The 12,329-nt window shown below is 44.4% G+C and overlaps 1 long non-coding RNA gene across 3 annotated transcripts in view; it reads right to left on the bottom strand.

Annotated features, from left to right (window-relative positions):
- LOC116791956 overlaps window positions 1–12,329 on the bottom strand; it is an 81,975-nt gene that overhangs the window by 69,245 nt on the left and 401 nt on the right. The window contains exons 1-2 of one of the 3 annotated variants that reach the window (XR_004358911.1): window positions 11,869–12,151; window positions 336–431 (exon numbers count right to left, since the gene is read on the bottom strand). This is a non-coding gene — a long non-coding RNA (uncharacterized LOC116791956). Of the gene's footprint in view, window positions 1–335; window positions 432–1,256; window positions 1,348–11,868; window positions 12,152–12,329 lie in introns of those variants that run through there. The other 2 variants (XR_004358910.1, XR_004358909.1) reach the window with 2 other exon arrangements.

Below are 12,329 nucleotides of genomic sequence, written 5' to 3'. Positions count from 1 at the left end.
GTTCACATGAATTTTCAGCTTTCCATGTCCCAAAATCGTGTATGACTTTACACATTCATGAGGAAAGGGCAGGAAATAGGCAAAATATTAGCAAAACTCAGGATGACACTGATGGTTTTGTTCTTGTTAACCAGATCAGTTTTAGAAGACTCAGCTCCAAGCTTATTCCCTTCGCTATTGGGGCATTTTTTAGAAGTTTTAAGGAGAGTTTGAAAAAGGTTTTGAAAAGAACATGGCTCTGAGCCCACTAAAGCTATGAAAAATTGTCTATTTTAATTTTGTAGATATGACTCAAGTCCTTAAAAAAAGCACAAAGGTGGAAAAAGGATCTCTACCTTTCCCCTGGACTTCAGGAAAGAATCTTGGATCTGGAACAGATGAAACTGCATTATGCTTCTCTACATATTCTCTTTACTGATTATTTTCTTATCCTAAGAAGTAGTACAATTAATTAGACACTGAGCCATACGATGGAACAAATTTTAATTGACAGAGGAAAACAAAAAAGATTAAAAAAACCAATTAATTTCTTCTTTATTGCTTCAGAATCTGTAATAATTTGCACTCAAGCAAACAGTAATATCTTTCATCTGGAAAACATTCCAGGCTAATACTTCTGTGGTTTCTTCTTTTGTTTGCAGATATTCAGTGGCTTGTTAAGAACATGATTAGATCATGACACCTTCTAATTCTTTGGACGGTGATTCATCAAACCTCACAGTTGCTACCCAGACACATGGTCTGGCCTACAGAGTGAGTGAGAGAGTAAGAGCTGTTTTCCAGTAGCAGCAGGTTTGCACCTAATGCAAATATTTAACAACCTGTTTCCTTTTTGCTCTGTTAAACAACAACAATTGCTCATTTCACTTCTTTTCAGAAAGGTATTCAGAGCTCTAATGCATTTGTAACCCGCTGAGATCAAACCCCCTGCCGGGAAGCGCAGCGCTGTGTAAGTGCCCTGCTGGGGTGCAGCTCCTGGCTGTGAGAGCACCGGGTGTGAGCAGAGAGCAGCTCCAACCAGCAGCTGCCGACTGTGCTGGGACCTGGAGACCGCGGGAGGATCACACCGCGGGGGCCTCAGCCTCTCACACAAGAACATGGCATCGGTTTTCTTTCAAATTCAGCCTTGAAATCTAATAACAACCCCTTCCTAGGAAAGAATTCTCCAAGGCTCCTGGCACCCCCACTCCCAGCGTGGCTCAGCCTTCACCTCCCTCCCGTCCTCTCTCGGCAGTGTCACAGAGAGCAGCTCTCACCTGCCTGCTGGGCACGGGGCACAGGGACAGCAGCTCCACAGCAGCCACACTGAAAACAAGGAGTATGGACTTCGGAAGTTGTCGCTATCGCTTCTCTCAGCATATGCCAAAATATTTAAATCAGGTCTGATGGCTAATTTCATTGTGTGGGACAGGCCAACTTCCACAGGTTCACGAGTTCTCCTTTGCCTCGTGTTCTCCAAGCCAGGGCTGCAGACGAGGACAAGGCTCAGGGTAGAATCCCGCTGGATACGAGGCTCTGTTCCCTCTGGTAGCATGCCTGAAAGCTCTACAGCACTGTGACACTCGGTCTGTACCATCAGTAAATCCCAGGAGACAGGAGAGGACACAAGGGAGGTGAAGGCTGAGCTTCTCTACAGCTTTCTGCAACAGGTTAACACATCTTAGTGCCTTAGTGCCTCTCATGCCCATGAAAACTGCCAATCCTGAACTTTCTTCAGTATGGAGGGCTTGTCTACACAGGGAAACAACTGCAGAATAAGCTAGGGCATAGACTGCAGCACTAGTATCTATTCTGGTCTCATCTCTGATTCATAAAAGCACACAGAAAGCCGTAGTTGCTACTAAATAGCTTTTTCAATATGCCTTAATGTACCTTTCAGATATGCATACCACACGTTAAGAGGACTTGTTTAAAGCACAAGAGAGTTCCCTCAGTTTGGAGGCAGTGTGTCTGTGTGAGGGCTAGCACAGTTTGGGATAAATTAATAAATAAGGATTGCCACCTTTTGCCAAGGCATCCCAGACATTAACACCGAGCAGCAAAGCAATGCTGGTACCAAACTGCACAGTTGTCATAACAACAACCACACGGCACAGCCCGGAGCTGAGTGAGCCACAGGATTCTGCAGAGAGACAGAAATCAATCAAATGAAGGGATTCAGGACCTCTGGGCTGCTTTGGCCACAGGTCCTTGGAATGGGAAGACTTTGATTCTCAGTATCTATCCTAAGCTAAATAGACACAAACATCATATGAAAACATGGCAAAAACTATGGACATGTCTTTTTTTAACCCAGGATCTTTCCAGCACATGCCACTGCCAGGCTGTCCGCAGCACCTGGATGGACCAACACTGCTTGTTTGCTTGTGCATTCACAGTTCAGACACTCACAGCTCAGCTCTCCCCTGCAAAATACTTGTGCAGTGCTCTGCTCAGGTGGAAGGATACATGCAAACAGCAAACACTATCTGTTCTCACCAGGGATTCAGTAAGAGTTTGGACTTGCAAATCTCTAATTTTCCTTTTTTTTTTCTCCATAAGCTCAATCTAGAAACTCATCGTCACTTAAGGAGAGAACTGAAAGACTGATTCACTTTTTTTGCTCTCTGGAAACTTGAATTTTGCAATCAATTTAAAGCAATTCAAATTCCTGTCCTCAATTCCACTGCAAACACATTTTTTGCAAAACCAGCAAAAATGTAACAAATGCAGGTCACAAACTCCACAAGACCACAATAAAATTAGCAGATTTTCAAGAGAAACTGGCGGTAGAAAATACTTTGAAGAAGGCCATGAGTTATCTGTGGAACAAGTTGCTGTCAATTACTATTGAGGTTACAAACTCAGTGGAATTCCAAGAAGGAAATCTTGTGGGAGCGAGGCAATACAAAATATTACAAAGTGGATAAAATCTTTGGGGTTTAGAGCTGTAGCACACCACTAATAGCTCATTTATGGCAAATACTTGACTTCTAGGGAGTCGAGTATCCCTAAAACTTGTAAATCCTGACAGCAACCTTGCAACCACAGGCTGCCACAAGCCAGGTTAGGTATGCTCTCATCACTCCTATTGGGGGATGTAGCCTGACCTTAATCACACGTTTCCAAATAAAGAAATAAAAAGTTCTGGGGAGCAGCAGTTCTGATGAGCAGACAGAAATGATCAGCTCCACCTGAGTCCTGCAGCATGCAGATTGAGAAAAACAGCTCACTAATAAAAGGAGAAAACAGCAACAGTCATCTATTTTCACTCACAGCTTACAAAAAGCACAGATCCTATAAGTGCCCGTTAATGGTGTTATCAGCATATTAATCAAGCTATCCCCTCAGGACTAGTTAGGGTCTGAAAGGGAAAAAATAACTGCAAAGTTTTAGTAATTTCACCAAATAAGAGCTGAATACTGAGGGTTAATGGGAAATCATTTACTAAGCACGGCACTCTATTATTCTCAGGGATAGCACTTTCTAAAATTATGGGTCCTTATGGAATAGTATTTTCCGTAATAACCAATCAGCTGGTCTAGAATATATTTTACAGCAGCATCCTCCCAAAGGCATTTGCCAGGGGAAACATTCCAACTGTCTGTATTACATTTGAAATAATGATAATACCGTCTCCTTGGCAGGGATACAAATGGACATGGGGTTTTTCCTGTGTTCCCTCCATTTCTTCCACTGGAGCTGACACAAACGTAGGTCTTCCACCACCTGAACTACTGCTGTTATATTATTTATGTTTTAATGAGTACAGCCTCACAGGCCAACAGCAGGAATGGAAAGCATGAGGATCTGGCTATTTAGTGTACACCAGCCAAGTTAGCATCAACTGAACTAAGAGAAAACCACAAATACAGTGAGGAACAGCAGGACTCCAGCAACTTTTTACTGGGTCAAGAAGAAATATTTCCAGAAGTAGCAACACTATCAACATCAGCCAGTGTATTTTAGTAACACTCTTCCATGTGCTTCACTGTTTGAATTCAATTCCTCGATTCAGACATTGTTTCTATCAGTGAAACATTGAAATTGCGAGAGAGTTGCCCCATGAAACATAAACCCCTGGCTGTGTTTCAGGCTGGCACAGACACTCCTGGTGCTGGGCCACCAGGGCACTCCAACACTTGGGGCTGTGGCTGCTCCCCCACAGGACAGCTGGGTCACAGCCACGGGATCCCACAGGGGCCAGACCCACCCATGCTGGGAACTGGCTGGTGCAGAGCTGGGGCTTCTCCTGGGATACCTGTGCTTGGATCCATCTTCATTCAGCTGTAACTACAGACTGTGCTGTAAGGAATCCAACAGCTGAACAGAGAACAGAGGGACATGGAACTGGTAAGAGCCCTTCTCACCCTCCCTTGGTGCTGCAGCTTACACAAGAGCAAGGCAGGCAGTGAGGAAAGGGCAAGTTTTCAGAATTACAGCAGGAGTTCAGAGACTAAATTCTCTTCCCACACATCTTCAGGAGCCCTTTTGCTCCCAATACCAGTTCTCTGCACATTCGAAAGAAGTATTTCCTCCTATCAAGCCCCCTTGGGACTCCTACTTGTAGGAAAAGCACACTAGCCCCAAACTCAACAAATTTCCTGGTATTTCCCCCTCTAACTTATTTCTATCCCATTATCTGCTCTACAGAGCTTTTTCCCACCACAAACACCTCTCCCCCCGCAGTGGAAGGAAGGACAGGGACACTCATGTTTACTTGCAGTCTGAAAATGGAGGGTTTGTCACAGCGTAAGAATTCCCAGCACCCAAAATGGATCAGTTCCATTGTTCATTCAAACTAACACTCAGGTGAACTTTCCCTGGCGTGTAAAAATGCCAACCCTGGGCAGCAGAGAGAGCAACGTGCTCAGAATCATCCCTCAGCACACACACAACACCCCGGAGTTGTACTGCTTCAGTAACAAGTGGGAGGGGGAGGAGAAACAGCGGCAGCACAAGTTTCTTATCAGAACAAATCCTCCCGCAATGAGAGAAAAATCAGAGCTTTGCATTCACACCAGTCTTTGGTGGCTTGAGTGTATCCATGGTAACCCCCATCCTTCAGAAATTCCAGTGTGCATCTACAGGCTGATTCTGCTTCTACGTTCCACTGCCACACGAGCAGAACTGAGAGCACTGGAGTGTCAGCTCCATTAATCTGCTTCTACTTCAGCTCCACAAGTGCATTAGGAAGCAGAAAAGCTCCCTCACATCCACCCTTTAACCCAAATTCTCCAACATGCAGCTGGAATTTCTGGATTACTCTGGTCTTTGACAACAGTATTTATTGTCCTGCACCAGAAGGATGAGCCCTGCAGGATTCTGAACAGTTTGAATGCATTCTTGAGCACCATTTATTAACGTCTGACTGATACATAAACTTTTGACTATATCAAAAAGGATGAAAATGATTTTATTGTATCAATACCATTTTTTAAAATTCTTAGCAAGAATACGGTATAGAGCGTTTTCTCTGGAAATTTGACAGATTTAATAACTTTTGTAACCCTGATTTAATCAAAGGTTTCCTAAAGAAAGATTTTTAATGCAGACCTGAAAAAGAAAATCACATTGGCATTTTGATTTCTCTATAACAAACTGAAGGTTCCTGCTAACTTGGCTTGTGATTCTTCGATAATTTCCATGATTGCTTTCAGCAGCATATCAGCACACAAAACTCAGAGTGAAACCCAATATCTGAAACAATTGCCTGTGAAAATGACGCTGCTTCAGTTCCTCAGTGAGCAGGGCTGGGGCAGTGTTCCACAGCAGGATTCCAGCAGTGTCATTCCAACTGTCAGTAATGGTGGAGGGAGCAAAGGAAGGATTCCTGGCTCTGAAGGACCCGACCCCTGTGCTGCCCCTTGTCCCCTGACACAGCCTGGCCATCGTGCCCAGGGCAGTGCTGCAGCCCTGCTGTGCCCAGGGATGGGGCTGCCTGTGCAGCAGCACTGCCCAACGCCCGCTCACACCCACTGTGCCTCACCCTGGCACAGCTCTGCTCACTGCAAACAGCAAAGCGGATGAATTCAGGGTTAAAGCCAACCCCAAAAATCAATCCACGGTGGATAAGGAGTTGTTGTTCTTTGAGGAACTCATTTTCTCTCAGCTTTGTTTTTGTGCTGCTCTTTATAATTCAAATTCAGTGTGGTGCCAGAAAATGGCAGGCACATCCTTGGAACAACACGTGCAAGATGGGGCTATTTTTATCAATAAAACATTTCCAGTGATATCTTTGGCAGCACTGGGGCAGCAGCCTCCTGGAACCAGGTAAAAACGAGGGAAACCTCCCCTCAGTCTCATTTTGGCACCTTTGAAATCTCATTTATGTTGCCTTTTCTGGTGAAAACAGATGGAGTTAATTGCTGCTTTTTAGTTACCATATGAGCAAAAAAAGCTAAATTACCTTCAGAAGGAGTCCTGCATGTATGCAGAGAGCTAGCACGAGCTCTCTGCAGAATACAAATGGAACTTGCCGAGCAACATTTGAATTTTTATATTGTATTTAATTCAAATGCCTAAAATTTGGAAGAAGCTTTTCTCGGGAGGACTTTTGTTCAGTGAAGAAATCAGAGTTTTGCTATTTACACAAATGCCAGTCATTTTCCAAAGCCGTCCCTCTCAGCTCTAGAGCCTGACTGCCACAGCAGTTACATCTAAAGCAGCTTTCTTTTCACCTGACATGCTCCTACAACATATACAGACACTCACAGAATGCAAGATGGGAAGCTTTTTCTATTTACATTTGCAAAAGAAAAAAAATAGACAAAAGCTTCTTCTGCTTGGAAGAACAAAAAAGAAATCTTAGTAATCTTAAAGAAACTAGAGAAGCTGTAAAATTCTCCATTGACCTCCTTGTCTGTCCCCTTGCTAAGGACTTGCACAAAAAGATAAGAACATGTGAATATTACTGATTCAGTAAAGGGCTTATTTAATATCTCACCTGCAAAGTCACAGCATCTGTGTTTCTGTTCAGAAAAGTGCTGAGTTAGTTTTGCCTTTCTTCACCTCTTCATTAAAACTCTAAATATCACCATCGTGCCCAGAACACTGGGGGAAATCCATCTGATATCTGGGAAGTCAAGGCTTAGACATGAGAATGCTTTTGTCTTTCAAAGTTACATTAAAAGTAAGACTAACAGAGAAAGGCAAACTAAGAGAATATGAAAGAAAACAGAATAGAAGAATTCGGAAGTTTTGGAAATGTATTTTAAGTACAGAGATTGCAGATAAGGTACATGCAGGGCAGACTTGAGAGATTTCAGTGAAAATCTGACAGGTTTTCAGGTTGCTCAGGCTCGCTGTGCAGAAGGCAGTAAATATCTCATGGTGATTTTACTTGGAGTCAGGCCTTTTGGGTTAGTAAATCCCACCACTGAGTTCACCCAGCCTGAGGAGAAGCCAGACAAAGTCCATTCACATGACCCGTCCCACGGGCTTTATCAAGCGCCAGTCAGAGCGCAGGGCTGTGACCTCCACACCCCCGAGCTTGTCCTCACATGAGGGCAAACATTCATCCACAATTCCCCAGCAGTTTGTTTACAGGTTAAGTCAACAGCCAGGAAATCAACTGTATCCTTCTGCCAGGTCAGGAGCCCAAACTGAAGATCCACACCTAATCATCTGCTGTCAGTTCATCCTGAAACAACAATTTTACAGAAGGAAATGAAGAATCCAGGTAGAAGCTTGATGGCACAGTGGCAAACAGCCCGTCCCTGCTGCAGCTCCCCTCTGGAATTTACAGACCTGAGATCTACGTTATATTGGCTCTAGGCTTTAAGAATATTCATTCTTCAAACCTTCTCCCCATGAGGCATAATTCTGTTTCCTTCTAAAATATGACAGACTGGTCAGTGGAAAAGGCAGGATGTTGAGCACGTGCTGGTACCCCAGATAAGGCAGCCCGGATATTTGGAGTCAAGAAGGAATTTCTCCCCCCCCTCCAAAGACTGGTTGTGCTTTCTTGTTTTTCCAGGAGGAAAGCTGCATGGGAGCAGTAGGGTTCGTTCATAGCTTTGAAGCTATTTGTGATGACTCAGTGCAAATATCTACTTTGGAACACTAATAAACCCCAGTAAACACTTGCCAAACCGTTCACATGTAGAAATACAGTTAAAAACAATCAAAGAAAAGATAGCAAAAATTAAAATGTTTCACATTCTGTTTGAAAAGATGAAAAGGTGAAATGAGATGAAAATGCTTCTGCCTCTACCCTGCAGACATCTAGATTGGATTTTATCATCCTTGGGGGGCCAATTGGGCATTTGTACAGTCATTTTCTTCTCTACTGAAACCTTCTGGAATAATCTCAGAGAGGGACGGTTGCCTTGCTGGGGGCGGTGAAATTTCATTCATATTCTCCTGTAAACAACTTAACAGCAAATTACCAGTGCATTTCCTTCCCACCAAATCACCTTAGCAACCCCTGCAAAACAGCTCCGAGGGAACTCAGGATCTCATGGAGACCTGCAAAGCCTCCAAAGGAAAAACACCACCTTTGGTAAAACAACAACAGACGCTTTTTGCAACTTGGAACCTTATAACCCCTCCAAGCCACAGACTGAGGTTTTGAGAAGCAACTGGTTCAATCTAAAGGTGCAAACATTCCCTTCCAAAGCAAAACCCTCTGCCCAGGACACGGTGCTGCCATCTGCCCTGCCCAACACGGCTTTAGACTGAGCCAGGTCAGTGATGGTAACACTGACCAAACATCACCAGCAGGAACATTCCTGTCTTAGCTCCTGGTGGGACCCTGCTCACACATCTGGCAGAGGAGCAGCATTTTTTGCTTGAGAGAAACTGAGTCTGAACTGCAATCAAATCAATATTTTTCAGAACTTCTCATGGATTGGGAATGTTAAGAATATTCAGCAGGAAGAACATACATGTGCATACTTGCTTCCTGGCTTCTCAGTGAGATGTATACTTTTCCCAATTTCCTGTAAGTAATGGATCCCAGATTCTCTTTTCTCCTTTTTTTCCTTCACTATCAGCTTGAGGAATTCTTGACTATTTTGCCAGAGCTCAACCCTGGCTGCAGCTGATTGTTGCCATTCCAAAGCCATCAATTTCAGCCAGTGCCTGGCTGGGGTTAACAGGTATCTGTATCAAGCAGCTGAAATTCTGAAAATGTCGAAGTTGTTTCATAGGGTTTTTAAAGAACCCAAGTCTTGTGGCATTGCTGGCCACTCCCTGATCAACCCTGACTGTTTCTAACTGCAATTTTCCTCTGTTACATATTCTCCAGGAATCTCACAGGCGAAACCCAAGAGGGGCTGCTCAGTGCAGGGCATGGAAGCCAGACCCTCACACACCTCTCTCAACCTCGGGCAACCAGGCTGCCTTACATTTTAACAACTTGCATAGAAACACTGTATTTCCACCAGAATATTCCAGCCTGGAGTACTCAGACAGCTGCTCCTAGCAACATGGGATTGAAGATTAGCCCTCACGTGTGTGTTGCTTGCCTGGTGAGGGGACACTGGTTTAGATCCCAACAGGGCACCGACCAGGCTGCTGGGTCAGGTCTCCACCCCAGCCAGACCCGGCACCAGGTCAAAGCCCCGACATCTCACCTCCCAGCAGGGGCTGCCCTCCATCACAGCAAGAGTTCTGTGGTAGGAGTTTTAACTCAGACTTAAGCAAATCATGCTTTTAACTTTGAAAATCCTTTGTCAGTGAGGCAGCTGCACCGCCAGAATACAACTCCAGGTTTGGCTTTTTGATCACAATTTTCTCAGCTCCTCTGGATAAAGGCAATGAAATCTGCTGGCCATGTCAAAAACACTATGGCCAACTTTGTAATGAAACTATTCACTTCCCATGCGTTGAGAACCTTGAATATTCTTGAACTATATGTAATGGGAGATAAGGAAGTGTTTCATTCACCTCTCAAATGGGATTCCAGGAAGGTGCATTTATGGAAAGCTAAAAAGAGCTGCAGTAATTCCACAGGAGACCATGCTCTACCAGAACACACATCCATTTGCTGTAAGGTTATGCACAACCTGCTTTGAAAAGATGAGGTAGAGCAGCCTAATAAATCCATTTCAATTACAGATCTAACTCAAAGCCTGTTCTGCCCAGTTCTGAGCAGCACTTTGAAGTCATAGGGATGAAAGGGTGCTCAGTGTCTGACAGCCCGAGGGCTCTGGCACAAATGAACAAAGCATGGACTCCTCACTGAGGGCTGGTGCCTCCTGGAGGGATCTCCAGCTTTAAGGAAAAGGTCTCCTGCCCATTCCTCCTGCCTTGTGCTCGGGTATGCAATGCTGCTGAAAAGACATTCTGAATCTGGACAACAATAGATCAGATCAAGGATGGGTGAAACAGGCTGAAGAATAGAGTAAACTAAGCTTAGGAAAAAATGTATCTACAAGAACATGGAAAATGTGCTACATTCAGAAACTGTCCACAATTTCATTTCCAAGGCCACAAGACACCCAATAGCACTCAGTAACTACTAATTTCTACCAGCACAGACCAGAAGAATCAGGTTAACAATTCTCACAACCGTTTATAGAGCTGTCAGCCTAAACAATGGCTTTTTTAGTACCTCACCACCAAACCTGAATAACAGATCAGCTTTTCCCTCAAGATGTAATAGCCTCAACAGGAGACGATTTAACTCCCCCAAGATCACTAATGCTCAGCAGATTACTAGTGAGATTTGCAAGTCTTTAGGTAGCCATGAGCACCTTTCCTTCAGCACATATTTCCTTACTCAACCACAGTCACGAAGCTGAAAATAATAATCAGCATGGTCAGCTCAGACACACATGAGCCAATGTCCCTCTGCACCCTGCATTTGCTGGGCAGTCCCTGCTTCACTCCAGCTGCTGAGCACGGTATTGTTGGGGTTCTGAATAGTAACAGGGACAGACCTCTCTGTGAATAAACATGCATTTCTTGTGAGTCAAAACTACCAAAGGGCTTTGCTTCCCTCCCCCATCTTCTTTTCCCTAAATTCTGGAATGCAGAAACACATCATAATTACCCCAAAAGCAGCAGAGGGAACACAGCAAGGAGGAAGTTGGTCTCTCCATAATCCTATTCCTTTGCTTTTTGATCGTGATCCAATGAATGATTGTTTCCACAAAGACTCCCTGTTATCAGTGTGCAGTTAAAGCCTTCCCAGAGAAGTATTCAGATTGTATGCAGGCATTCATACTTAAGGGATAAAGTCTTTGCCATTCACTTTAGAACCCCTGCATAAACATTCTGTAATTGTATTCTTTCTAAGCAGTGGGGTTTTGAGAGGGGGGTAATTTACTTCTAGTAATTAAATGATATTAAATAGAATCATATAAATATAATAGCTCATGATCCAGCACAGTTTTTACATTTTGCCTAGTTTCACATATTGCTTGGTGGAATAACTCAGAAGATTAATGTAAAAAATGCAAAGAACGTGAAGTTATGAAGTATTGCATGATATGACTGTGCACCTTCCTGACTACCTGCAGCCATGAACACTGGGAAAAAATTGGTAGAGACATGCAGATTTCGTAGAATCATAGACTATATGCACCTGCCCCTAAAAAGCCCAAATTTCTCACAATTACTAGGAAGAGTCAGCTATTTCCTAGAGTACCTTCTTTCTAAAATAATTAGAAACCATGATCTTTCAGGAAGGCTCGATCCTTTTATATTCTGCTGTTGATGTGTTCAAGTTAAATGCTTTTTCTCTAATTGGAACACAGCTAAAACTACATTTGTCACAGGATTATTTTGAATAACATATAAATAGACTTTCTTGAGTTGGCCAGCATCTGGTAAAAGCTTTTCATCAAGCAAACAGCAGCAGCACTTCAGGTAACCCCCAATATGATGAATCCAACAGAGGTGTTCACAACCAGGCAGGGGACACACAGGACTTTCATTTACCTGAAGGGGAGTGTCGTCCCTCACAGCTCATCTGCTTTTTGTGGCAGTTCAGAGGCAGCTGTGGGAGATGGCGTGCTTTGCTCTGTAGCAGCACACAGCCTGAAACCCAGGGTGCTTGTAGAGGGGCAGAGGAGTGGGCAGCTGTGCTCATGTGGGGTGATCTCCATGGGCTGTGGGTGCAGGTCTGGCTGCGGCAGCTGAGGGTGATTTACACCGTGGTGTCCCCTCAGGCCCGGCCGCCATGGTCGCTCCCCTCAGGCTCGGCCGCCACGGTCGCTCCCCTCAGGCCCGGCCGCCATGTTTGCTCCCCTCAGCGCCCGCGTGCCCGCCCCGTGCCCAACCTTCCCCATGGTCCATAGCGAACCCCAGAGCTCTTTCTGACCATTAAAAATGTCACCACAGAGCATGAAGTGTTGCTAAAGGGCTGACCTGCTGTTTATCTGTGTCTAAACTGTGTGGTA

The sequence above is a fragment of the Chiroxiphia lanceolata genome, chromosome 10 (genome assembly GCF_009829145.1).
Source record: "Chiroxiphia lanceolata isolate bChiLan1 chromosome 10, bChiLan1.pri, whole genome shotgun sequence".
Classification (NCBI taxonomy): Eukaryota; Metazoa; Chordata; class Aves; order Passeriformes; family Pipridae; genus Chiroxiphia; species Chiroxiphia lanceolata.
This window is presented reverse-complemented; position numbering and strand designations above follow the sequence as displayed.